Below are 12,525 nucleotides of genomic sequence, written 5' to 3' on the forward strand. Positions count from 1 at the left end.
AGGCTATATTTGCTTTCTGGCAGCCATTTCGTACTGCTGACTCCTGTGAGATAGGAGTCAACTAAAATTCTTAAATATTCTAAGAAATTCTTATAATTTCTTAATTGGTATTTTCAATCCAAGAGCAGAACTTTTCCATTTAGCCCTATTGTATGTATTTTTTCGAGTCAGTATCTTTGATTCTTATCTGGCTTTTCATATCTTATCTCTCCAACTAGAGGTTAAGGTTCTTGAGATGGTATCTTATATACTTTGATATAAGGAATAAGGGTAATGAACCAAAAATGTGTTGGTTCATTAAGCTCTACTTGAATCCTAATATCCCCCAGGACTCTCAATTCCTGATGAATCACATTTAAGTCCCAAGGGTAGCACCCGAAGACTTCTTCCAACTGCCCCCTTCTTACCCACACGTTTCCAGATGTGACCTCACTTGTCTCCATAGGACCCAGTGGCTGCACCCAAAGCAGGCTGCTTGCATCCAGACACGCTCTGCTCTCCATAAATCACCAGCCCCCTCCCCGGTCCCCATCACTGCCTCTGCCTTCTCAAAACTCACTGCGTCCACCCGCCATGACCCACTGCATTTCCCCCGTGTTCCCTTAGCATTTCTAGTACAGGCCATCACACAGGAAAAATATCTGGAGCAAATCTGTGATCATTCAGATTAACCAAAACAGAGAAAGAATCATCATCTACTTTAAAAATGGGATTCTCTCTACAAAATGGCCTGTCACGGATTTTTATATAAGCCCCCTTTAGTGTATTTAAAATATGACTTGACATACCCATATGCAGTTAACACGCAACTTTCCATGCACACATCTATCTTATGTGGAGATGCCTCCGGACCTTCACAAAGTATTGTTCTCTGCAGCAATGCTGTCTCCACACATGCCAGACAAAGGCCTTGAGACACACTCTGTCACTGGTGGAGCAATAATGAATTCTTCTAAGTATGTATATAAAAAGGGCTTTTCCTGCACTCTCTCTGTGTCGCAGTTTTTCCATGAACCTTATAATGGAATTAAAGAAATCGTAGAACCTTATATGCAGAAGGGACCTTGATGAAGCGACTCACATTATGGGCAAGGAAAATTAACCCAAGCAGAGAGGTCTACAACTCCTTTATCCTGCTTTCAAATACCAAAAATCCTTCAATGAAACCCATCCACGAGCACCTCCTCTGGAAGCTGAAGATGGCACTCCCATCCTTCCCTTACAGGGTTTCAAGGACAGATGATCTCCGACTATTTTATTGGAGACGCTGTACATCAGTCCCCTTTCATCTGAAGCTCCTGAAGACTACTGGAGAGTCACGTGACAAACTACTCAACATTGTGTTATGACAAAGTCATCTAGATGCCCCATTGCACATATGAGTAAAAACTTCAGCCACATGTATCTTTACTTATTCAGATATTGCTTTCAATTTGTCTTCTCTTGGGAGAGGCCTGATACTTGGACAGGGGCTTCTAGGGACGCTTCATGGTTCCTGGGACAGTACTGGGCACAGAAGCTTTTGGCTTGATGCTTATAATTGGAGCACACAAGAGCATGAAAACAAATGCACAGTCTCTCTCCAGTTGTAATTAATGGTCAGTTTGTTGAGACAGTATCTGTTTAGATGGCTAATAATTACCAATTTGTAGAATGCCATATTTTGTTTTGGTTTTTTTAATGTCTTAGATCAGTCTCTTATTTGTGCCCTAATATCTCTACAAAAATGTCTCAGTTTCTCACTCACTCATTATATCCCAGGGACCATGAAGGTTTGAGAAGGTCATTTCTACAGAATTTTTTGTTTTAGTACAAGCCACTGTTATCATGTCCACAAGTCACATCCCGGAAAGGGAGGGTGAGGTGGTGAGGGGAGCCCCCTAGCAGGTGGGTGGAGGGGAGTTCTCAGAACCCCTGAATTTTGGAGGAGAAAAAAGGTTGTCCCTGGTGACATAATCCCCAGCAAAAGGGGACAGACTCTGGTGGAGTGACCCAAAATTAGGTTTCAAAATGGGAATTTTGTTTTTTCTCCAGAGACAGCAGAGTTGATACAGAACATTATTTATAGATTTGACTTCAGCAGGTTTAAACCATTTTTCTTGTTTGTAATAAATCATTTCATAGAAATAGCTACAGGTTATTCCTTCTTTGTTTTAGAAGTAAATTACTTATTAAATAAGGGGGGAAAGTAAATGATGTCAGTAAAATCCTCCAATTGTGCCGCACACCATCAATTCAGCAAAATGCATTCCTGCCTTCATAGGTAACGGCCCAAATTTAAAGTAACATCATCAACGAGCAGGATTTGTTGAACATGTACTATGTGGGAATATATACTCATCACTGCAGGAGAAGCGAAACGCGCTAGGAATTGCCTTCTGAAAAGGTGCCACCCAATTAGAGATCGGAGACATGAAAGTGCACTATAGCACAATGTGGTGAATGGTTAAGTAGCTGAGCTATGTGAGCCATAGGAGTCTACATAAGATCTCGCTTCTGTCTGCAGTGTCCACAGAGGGGCCAGGTGTGGAGCTGGGCAGTGCAGCGTGGAAGGAAGGAGGCCTGAGCAAGGGGACAATATGTCCAAGGACATGAAGGTGAAGCAGAGTAGGGCAGTCCTGCCTGGTGGGAAAGCAAGTCAAATCCTGACACTTGCAAGCTGTGTGACCTTGGGCAAGTTGCTAGGCCTCTCTGAGCCTCCATTTTCTCACTGTAAAAGGGGGATACTAGAGGAACCTAGCTCCCAGGACTGTTGTGAAGAGTAAAGGAGATCATGCAAATGAAGCACTTAGCAGAACCACCCAGAACCGAGAGTAAACCCTCAGTACATGTTAACTATCATTTTACTTTCAAGGTTATAGAGGAACACAGGCAGCCCTTGGGTTGAGCTCTATGCTAGAGCCAAGACCAAAAATGGAGGGACCTTGTTTTGCAATAGCAACTATGACTGGAGAAAGGAAATGGGTCATGGAGCTCCACGGTGCTTGTCATGAAAATGAACGTGAGGGAGGGACACAGGAAAAGAGGGTCACGGTCAGCACGTCTGACTCTTCCCCACACTCGGGGTCCCCCTCAGTGGCTACTACAGGTGGAGTCCATTCACCCTTGCCCAGCTCCTAAACCACTTACACTCTTAAAAACCCCATAAAAGGAATGTCAGAAGGAAACCAATGCCGGGAAATACCTGAGGATAGTGCCTTGTGATCCTCCCCCTCAGGAAGCCACAGAAAACCAGAGTTCCTGAAGGCCGAGACAACCGACAGCAATTGCTGGAAGGCTGGAGCGCATGGAGAGAGTCTGAAGCTTACCTGCTTCCCCAAACCCAGCTTTTCAGAAGACCCAGTGATGCAGGAACAACACCCACTGGAACGTGCATACAGCTGTCTACAGAGAGGGTGGGATCTGCCTCATCAGGGAACCAATGCAGGGGTAGGGACTCCTCTGTTACTGGGCAACAGGCAAACTGAGGATATAGTCAACTGTCCCTGCAACGTCCCAGGGGAGACTTTTAGAGCCCGTGTCAGATAGACCTGTCTTAGAGCGCTCAGGAACAAGCACACCTCCAAAGTGGCTGCCTGTGGGCTAGTGTCAAGACTCACAACAATGATGGTCCAGCAGAAACACATAGAACTACAACCAGGAAGTTCTGGAAGGCACAGGAGGCACTGACAAGGCTGATCAGGGAAGCATTCTTCCAGTGAACATCTGGGCTGCCCGGCTGGCTGAGCGGCCAAAGTGTAGTGGCATTTTCTTCTCGGTACTAGAGTGAGAATGACGTGGCCCTAAGGACATGGTAACACTTAGCAGCAAAGGTCAGCAAGAGCTATGGCTTCGGTTTTTAGAAGGCTTAGAAAGAAAACTTATCTTTCTTTGCAACATTTTGATTAAGCTTCAACTGGAATTATGCAGTGTTCTGTTTTTTTTTTTTAAAGCCCATATTTTAATTAGAAATGCTGCTTTCAGGAAGAATGGTAAAAACAGCAATACCAAAAAAAACACTGAAAGTAGTGAAATAACTTTTGGTGAATATATCTGACAAACAGGGATGATGTTAAATGGTGGTTGAATATATATGTTGCTAAATTGCATCAGATTTTAGGATCAAAAGAGAAAGTACTCAAAGAAAATTCCTGAATGTCAGTTTCTTATCATCCTGGTGTCTCCTCTTCCCAGAGCTGATCTGCCCACCTGAGCATCTGCGCCTGAACCCAGACACTCCCCAGAGATGAACCACCCACCTGAGCATCTCAGCTCAAACCAGGGACTCCCTAAAGCTGTGGACTGACCTTAAAGCTGTGGACTGACCACACAGAAACCAGAAGTTGAACCAGGTGTTTCCTCAAGGGTCTTCACTGCTGCTACTAGATATCCTAAAGCCACACAATTTTTATAGAACTTCAGGGACCACAGCTGTTATCAAAAGACATTAACATATCCTATCTGAGGGAATCCATCCTATCGTGAATGTCTAGACAGTCACTGCACTTCTTATTGACGGCCAGTGAGAAATAGGGGTCTCAATGTAATTCTGTAGCTCTGCATAAACAGAGTGGCACAGGATACAGTGCCCCAAGCTGGGCAAAACAAGCCTCGTACTCCCTTAATAGCTCCAATGTTGACTTTCAGGGGGAACTTTGAGAACATTTATTAAGCATTTGCTAAGTGCAGGTACCAGTTAGGTTCTACGGGTGAAACGGTTGTCAGGCCAGCTCCTCCCTCCCCCAGTTACAGGATGAGGAGTAGAGAATCAGGCCAGCACAGCCCTGAAGAGGCTCTTAAAGAAAAGCATGACCCAGAGAAGAACACAGCATGAATTAACTATGAGGCTATCCCAGATGCCAGAGCAAGAAAGCCAGCAAAGCCCAGAGAAGAGGGCAGCTCCACAGTGGCTGAAGCCAGCCGAGCTGCGGCACAGAACGCCCGCCTCTGGGCTCTGTAACCACTCCAGCCTCTGCAGACGTGGCTCGGTTTTCAGCCTGATGCTTGATGTCAGTACATTAACCAGGGATGCCCACATCTACGCCTGTGCCCTGGAGGATGTTGGCTTGAAGCCAGGGCCAACCTAACACGGAGGAAGAGGAGGCCAAGGGTAGGTGACCCCCGAACAAGTTATATCAGAAGAGGGGCTGCTCAAAGCTATAGCACCATTTGGGGTTCCAAGTTTCAATATTTTTCTCAAGAAACTTAAGAGACTTTATCTCATTTAGTCCCCAGGCAGCCACTCTGGTTAAGGTCTCTGCCATGAGAAGCCCTGATCATGCTCCAAGATGGGCTGGATGACGGAGCAAGAGGAATTCAAGGAGGAGGAACCTCAGGATCCCCAGGACAGGGTCATGGAGGACCCCAATCCCCCAGCTAGGCCATATCCAGGGCCAGTACTGGAGAGCTTTAGTTCAACTGGCAAAGACTCATTAGCTGGAGAAACCCGACCTGTTGTCACAAGAATGCACTCTGGGCTTCCCTGGTGGCGCAGTGGTTGAGAATCTGCCTGCTAATGCAGGGGACACGGGTTCGAGCCCTGGTCTGGGAAGATCCCACATGCCGCGGAGCAACTAGGCCCGTGAGCCACAACTACTGAGCCTGCGCGTCTGAAGCCTGTGCTCCGCAACAAGAGAGGCCGCGATAGTGAGAGGCCCGCGCACCGCGATGAAGAGTGGCCCCCGCTTGCCGCAACTAGAGAAAGCCCTCGCACAGAAACGAAGACCCAACACAGCCAAAAAAAAAAAAAAAAAAAAAAAAAGAATGCACTCTGAAATCAATTAAAATCTACTGTCAGGAAGGGGAAGTTGCTAGCCATCATGACCATATTTAGCAGTCAGGGGGCTGGAGGAACACCATTATAACCTGCGCCCACCATCGTTTCTGGGGTCTAGAAAGAGCACTGGACTTGGGGGTCCCAATCTCTTGGTCCTTTATGAGTTATGAGGCCTTCAGCAAGTCATTTAACCTCTGTGGACCTCCAGTGTCCCCACCACTTATATGAACACAGTAAAACTCCAAGGATGTTGGTGAGGATCAAATGGAATAACGTACATAAAAGTATCTTAAAACCATAAAGGGCCACAGCAATAGCAAGTATTATTTTGACAGTACCTGGGCACCTTTTGAAAATACATAAAGTGGCAAAAAAAGCTGATCCCACTTCTTCACCCTTCATCCAACCCAATCCCAGAAGGGATGAGCCCCACCTAACTACCTCACATACCTACCCATTCATTTATTCAACAAACATTCATTAAACTTCCCCAGGGTGCCACGCACTGTGCTAGACGCTGGTGATAGAACAATAAATGAGACACCCTTCCTGCCCTCAGGGGGCATGTATCTAGAGGATTCTAACACTATTTCCACCTCCATTTTATATTCTTAATCTGTAAGTCCCATCCTAGCAAGATCCCTACACCACCTTCCTGGTGTAGATGAACAGGCCTGAACGTGCCACCCTACGCGGGAGCTGAGTCTGAGGTTAAGTCTGCACCACTGTCATGAAGCCATGAGACTCAGTTGTCCCCCCACCAACCCCGTCACCTTGGCCCTTGCAAGTAATTAACAAGTAATTAGCAACTTCTTGCCTCTCAGAAGTCCTGGTGGACCCAGCCTCATTCTTAGCAGACGCATAGTTTTTTGAAGCCACTTCTGAAATAAACACATTAAATATCAAACTACTAAACCAGAGGTTTCCCTCTACCCTGTAGACCACGTTAACTATGGCCATCATAAGGACTTGTAGCAGGTTAAGCACAATGTCAGAAAGACCTGGGTTTGAATCTTAACTGTCACTTGTGATCCTTTAAGCTAATTACTTAGCTTAAAGTACCACACTAAGGTTCAATTTTCACATGTAGAAAACTCAGGTAATACCTACCCCATAGTGATGTCCAAATAATTAAATGTGATAATGTTGGTAAATAATTTAACAGTGCTTAGCACTTAGAAGCACTCTATAAATGGTAGTAGTTACTGTTTATAATAGTCATTACTATTGACATGCTTACAAAACATAGCCCATTTCATCCTATGCCCCTTGATTTCTGTATTGCCTGAATAACGTACAGAGAAAGCAATGCCTCCACTGACTCCAGAACAAATTATTTCTACCTGTGGACCCCAATTCATCTTGCCTTTTTGGGAAAACTAGCTCTCAACCCTGAAGGTTAAGATATATTTATCCTTGGTTTAACACACATCTTGTGGACAAAATCAAAGAATAAATCATGACCTGAAAAATTCCACAAACCCATCGGGTTTCATGTCGTTTCATGTCTCCCACTCTATTCAGACATAATATTGAAGTTCATGTCTTCACAGCAGCCCCTCTTCCTTTCCAACTACAGTTTTTTTTTCTCATCCCAGTCCCTCATTTATGGTTCTTTCACCTCCATCTTCACAATGGCCAATTGCCTCATACAGATCAGGAACACCCAGGCTTAACTGAACAGATTTCTGCAGCTGGTTCAGCATTAAAGACAGGCTGCGTAGTAAAGAATCAACCTTGCCCTAAGAGAGGTCTGGCCTTTGCCATGGGCTTCTGGGAGGCAATTCTCTAAGCCCATGGCACATAACACCTGACAAGGGTATGTCTGCCTGGGGCCTATCATCGTGCAGGATAGTATAAGGTGACTTAGAGTTGGGGCTTTGGGTCATGTGGTATCAGCTCAGCCTCAGGAGGGGCTGGAGACTGAGATCAACCATGTGGTCGGTCAACCATGCCTACATGACGGAGCCTGAATAAAAACTCTGGACACCGAGGATCAACGGGCTGCCATGGTTGACAGCACTCCATACATATTATCATTACATTGATGCCAAGAAAGCAACGGTGCCCATGATTCCACAGAGAGAGGAAAACTGGAAGCTCCACGTTTGGAACTTTCCTGGACTCTGCCCTTCGTGCTTTTTCCCTTGGCTGATTTTAATTTGTATCTTTTCACTGTAATAAACCATAACCATAACAGTTTTCAGAACATTCTATGAGACATTCTAGTGAATTATCGACGCTAAGAGAGCTCTTGGGGGCTCCTGAACTTGCAATTGGTGTCAGAAGTGAGAACAGTCTTGTCAGCTATTCCTCTAACATTTCAGAGACCACTGGGAAAATTCCTTCAGGTGAGCAGGTGGGTTCCATGTGCGCTAGGGGCATCTCTAAGAAACTGAAAAACCGCATCCTTGGATCATTCCGTCATCAGAAATTGAGCCTAAAATTGTTACTCTGTGTCCACTTGCAAGACCTTGTGGGGTCTTGATGATCTACAATCTCTGAGTTTGTGTGTATAGATGGGCCCCTCAGCCCTCTCTCTGTCCTCTGACCTCCATGCTCAACATGGGTGAGGTCCTGCCTCTGGGGCATTTGGGACTTCTAAGTCTGCCATAGGTAGTCACAGAGGTGGCAGACTGGAGGTAGATTACAGGGACATCATCTGGAAAACCATACCTGGGAAACTACCACCTGTGTCCATGTGTCTCATCTGCCTCAAAAATGTCATAGTCACCATTCTGCTGAGCCGGATCCTCAACTCAGGGGAGGAAATTATACAGACAGAGGGAGGGAAAAGAGGAGCCAGAGGAATGCCGGGGAAGCCGGAGGCCAGGGAGACTGCCATCCATGACAACCTCGGAATCTTCAGGATTCACACCTGTTCGCATGTCTTCCCCAGGCTCGCTGGGTTCCCCTGCTGAGAAATAAAACCCTTTTCAAGGTTGTGCTGCTATCTGCAGTGGTTTGGTGTCCAGATAACAAGAGCAAGGAGATACATTCTCATGTCAAGGCTCATGAGGAAAATACAGGAAGGAAAAATGTCAGCATTCGGATACCAATGGAAATGGAAAATTTCAAAAAAAATCAAGAGAGAAAGAAAATGCGTTTTGGTGATAACGGGACTGGAGTGAGCTGAGGCTGGCCAAATGCTATGCTGGATCTCAACTGGCCACAATATCTTTCTTTGTTAACCTTGAATCCCAGCCATCCCCTCCAAGCATGGGGAGTAAAATGAGGGAACAAACTGGACCCCATATGTTTAAAATGAAGAGGTTTCAGGGCTGTATCAGTCACTTAAGCCTAATATTTGGATTTCCTTTAAATTGCATTGTCGTCAGAGGCTGTTCAGGCTGAGTTGCTTAGGCAGTAAATTCTGGTTCTAGCTGCCATTTCACATTATGCTAATGTATGTGAGAAACTGTCTCCCTGGATACCGTAGCAAATTGCCAGCTGAATCATAGAAATGCTGTCAACTTTTTTTTTTTTTTTCAAGTTTTCCATTTTTGCTTTGCCATTGTGTGTAGCCAAGAGAAACCGGGAGGTGGTGGGGGGGGGAGGAGTTGGAAATACATTTTATATATATATATATGTATGTTCAAGCTTCTATTGGATTGGTTTTGCCTGTTTGAGAAAAAAAATGCAGATTTCTGCCTTGTTTCTAAAGCAACCCACATGCATGTCTCCATTTTATTTCAAGTCATTTCATTGCCCAAATATCTACATCAGTTTCAGGGAATCAGCCTTGAGAGCCAGCAGAGGGAGAACGAGAGCACCAAACCTGATTTTTCTATAGATTCCACTCAAAATCAGAGCCTGAACAAATGGACATTTGCTGAGCCCAAAGAGAAACATGCAACTCAAATGGATTCACCAGGTGAGGCCACTTTTTAAAAGACAGCTCAGGGTTCCTGGTGTGGTACAAACAGCCTTGGCTTGCAAACAGGTTCTAACTTTGGTGTTGCTATCTTCTCTCCTTGATGACCCTCCGCAAACAGTTCCTTTGTCTGTAAATTAGGAGAGGGAACTGAATGACCTCTAAGGTCCTCTTCGCCCTAACATTCTAAGTGTCTAAGGCTTTTTTCTGGCCTGAGCTGCCTTTTGGACCGTGGATAACGATACCCTACTTTCTTGGACTCGGGGGCTGGACCTGATAGCCTAGCAAGATTCTTCCAGGTCTAAGAGTTAAGATTCTGTGACGCTTGCACTGCAAAATGATAATTTCTCCTATTGTCAGATGGTGGGAGAGACTGATACATGCAAGGGTGAGAGATGGCAGCAACAGAAATGGAATGGTGCCTTCCAGAGCCTGGGGGAGGGGAAATAGGGAGGTATTAAAGAGTCCAAAGTTTCTATTATACAAGTGAATACATCCTAGAGATCTACTATACAGCACAGTTCCTATAATTAGTAATACTGTATTGTAATAGATAACCAACAAGGACCTACTGTGTAGCACAGGGCACTATACTCAATATCTTGTAATAACCTATAATGGAAGAGAAAGTAAAAAAAGAATGTATGCGTATAACGCAATCACTTTGCTGTACACCTGAAAATAACAACATTGTAAATCAACTATATTTCAATAAAAATTTTTAAAAAATCAAATGGCAAAAAAATTTATTGTATACTTATAAACTTTGTAAGAGGGTAGATCTTACGTCAAGTGTTCTTATAAGATGATAATAATCATCATAGTAGTAGTAGTAGTAATAAATAAGAAGGTGGGAGGAAACTGTTAGAGGTGATGGATAGGTTTATGGCATATATCGTGGTAATGGTTTCACAGGTGTATACTTATCTCCAAACCCATCAAATTGTCAACATCAAAAACATACAGCTTTTTGCATGTCAATCATAACTCAATAAAGCGGTTTTTTTAAAGAAAGAAAAATACAACAACAACCAAAAAGACAGCTGTGATAGACCGAGCACACACTCCCTTTTCACTTTGGGAACTCTAGCACTGGACTCCATGTTCCAATCCCCTTGTCCTTGTTCTGTTTTCTGGGATGGTGGAAAGGACAGAGAGCCCGGAGCAGAGCAGGAGCTCAGACTCTGGGAGATGTGGTGATGATCAAGATCACTCACCACTCTCAATTACTTGTTGGGTTGTAGAGTTCCTGTCCTGCTGTTTGGTTAGCTGTGGGACCACAGATGATGAACAATTTCTGCACTCGAGACCCTCCTCTACATCCACAATTTCTGTGCCTGGTCTGTCCCATTCCCAACCATCCAGAAGTGCTACTCAGAGTCCAATGCTCTCTTTTCCTGCAGACTAAGATTCTAACTCCTGCCCCCACTTCACCCCAGCCTTTGCTAAGAATCTGATCAATGCGAGGGTAGCACACTCAAATGCCTTTAGGAGACAATCAAGAAATCGAAACAAATGAGGTTGCCCAAGGTAAGGCTATAGGGAGGAGGAGGACTGTGGCTCAAGAGAGGAGACCAGATCCACCACCCCACCCCAACAAATGAGGCACTCAAAACGCATTTGTAAAAACTCTGTGCCCCAAACAAAACAATTGTGCAGAAATCAGGCCGCACTCTACCAGTTTTTGACTGCAAGGAATGTGTTCATTAAATTTGGGTTTCTTCAACAAATGCTGGAGAGGGTGTGGAGAAAAGGGAACCCTCTTGCACTGTTGGTGGGAATGTAAACTGATAGAGCCACTATGGAGAACAGTATGGAGGTTCCTTAAAAAACTAAAAATAGAATTACCATATGACCCAGCAATCCCACTACTGGGCATATACCCTGAGAAAACCATAATTCAAAAAGACACATGCACCCCCAATGTTCATGGCAGCACTATTTACAATAGCCAGGACATGAAAGCAACCTAAATGCCCATCGACAGACGAATGGATAAAGAAGACGTGGTACATATATACAATGGAATATTACTCAGCCATAAAAAGGAACGAAATTGGGTCATTTGTTGAGGAGTGGATGGATCTAGAGAGTGTCATACAGAGTGAAGTGAGTCAGAAAGAGAAAAACAAATATCGTATATTAACACATATATGTGGAACCTAGAAAAATGGTACAGATGAACCAGTTTGCAGGGCAGAAATAGAGACACAGATGTAGAGAACAAACATATGGACACCAAGGGGGGAAAGCGGCGGGTGGGGGGGCAGGGGGCAGTGGTGGTGGTGGGATGAATTGGGAGATTGGGATTGACATGTATACACTGATGTGTATAAAATAGATGACTAATAAGAACCTACAGAAACTAACACACCATTGTAAAGCAATTATACTCCAATAAAGATGTTTTTAAAAAAAGGAACGTGCTGTATAAAAAAAATAAATAAAATAAAATAAAATTCGGGTTTCTTTTTAAGTACAGGAATATACCTGCATTGAGAATTCTCAGTTCTTTTCGATGACTAGGGCTGAACTTGGATCACCACTTACCCTATGACACATGATCTTCCTTTCAATGTAGTAAATCTTAAAGCTTCCTTACCAGAAAACCTATGTTATCTTTTATGAACTGTTTGAAGCCTCGTCTCTAGACCAGTTCCATAATTTTTCAATGAAAATACTCCTGAGAATGAAGTCATACCTCTAGGTGTACCCCAACGTGGTCAGCGTAAGTGTAAAATTTCTCTGATGTCTCATGGTTTAATCCAAACACATGAAGTACTTTTTTCTGAATTTTGTATCCTACTTTATGTTATACCTGTGTTTATTACTTTGAAAATAATGTATTTTAAATTACTTATCACCTACTTAACTCTTCACTCCAAATCTTCAAGTG

The 12,525-nt window shown here is 44.1% G+C and overlaps 1 protein-coding gene across 1 annotated transcript in view; it reads right to left on the reverse strand.

Annotated features, from left to right (window-relative positions):
• The window catches only part of TMEM178B (transmembrane protein 178B), a 354,285-nt gene that overhangs the window by 189,076 nt on the left and 152,684 nt on the right, over positions 1-12,525 (reverse strand). The window lies entirely within an intron of this gene.

Source organism: Balaenoptera musculus, chromosome 9, assembly GCF_009873245.2.
Source record: "Balaenoptera musculus isolate JJ_BM4_2016_0621 chromosome 9, mBalMus1.pri.v3, whole genome shotgun sequence".
NCBI classification, from domain to species: domain Eukaryota; kingdom Metazoa; phylum Chordata; class Mammalia; order Artiodactyla; family Balaenopteridae; genus Balaenoptera; species Balaenoptera musculus.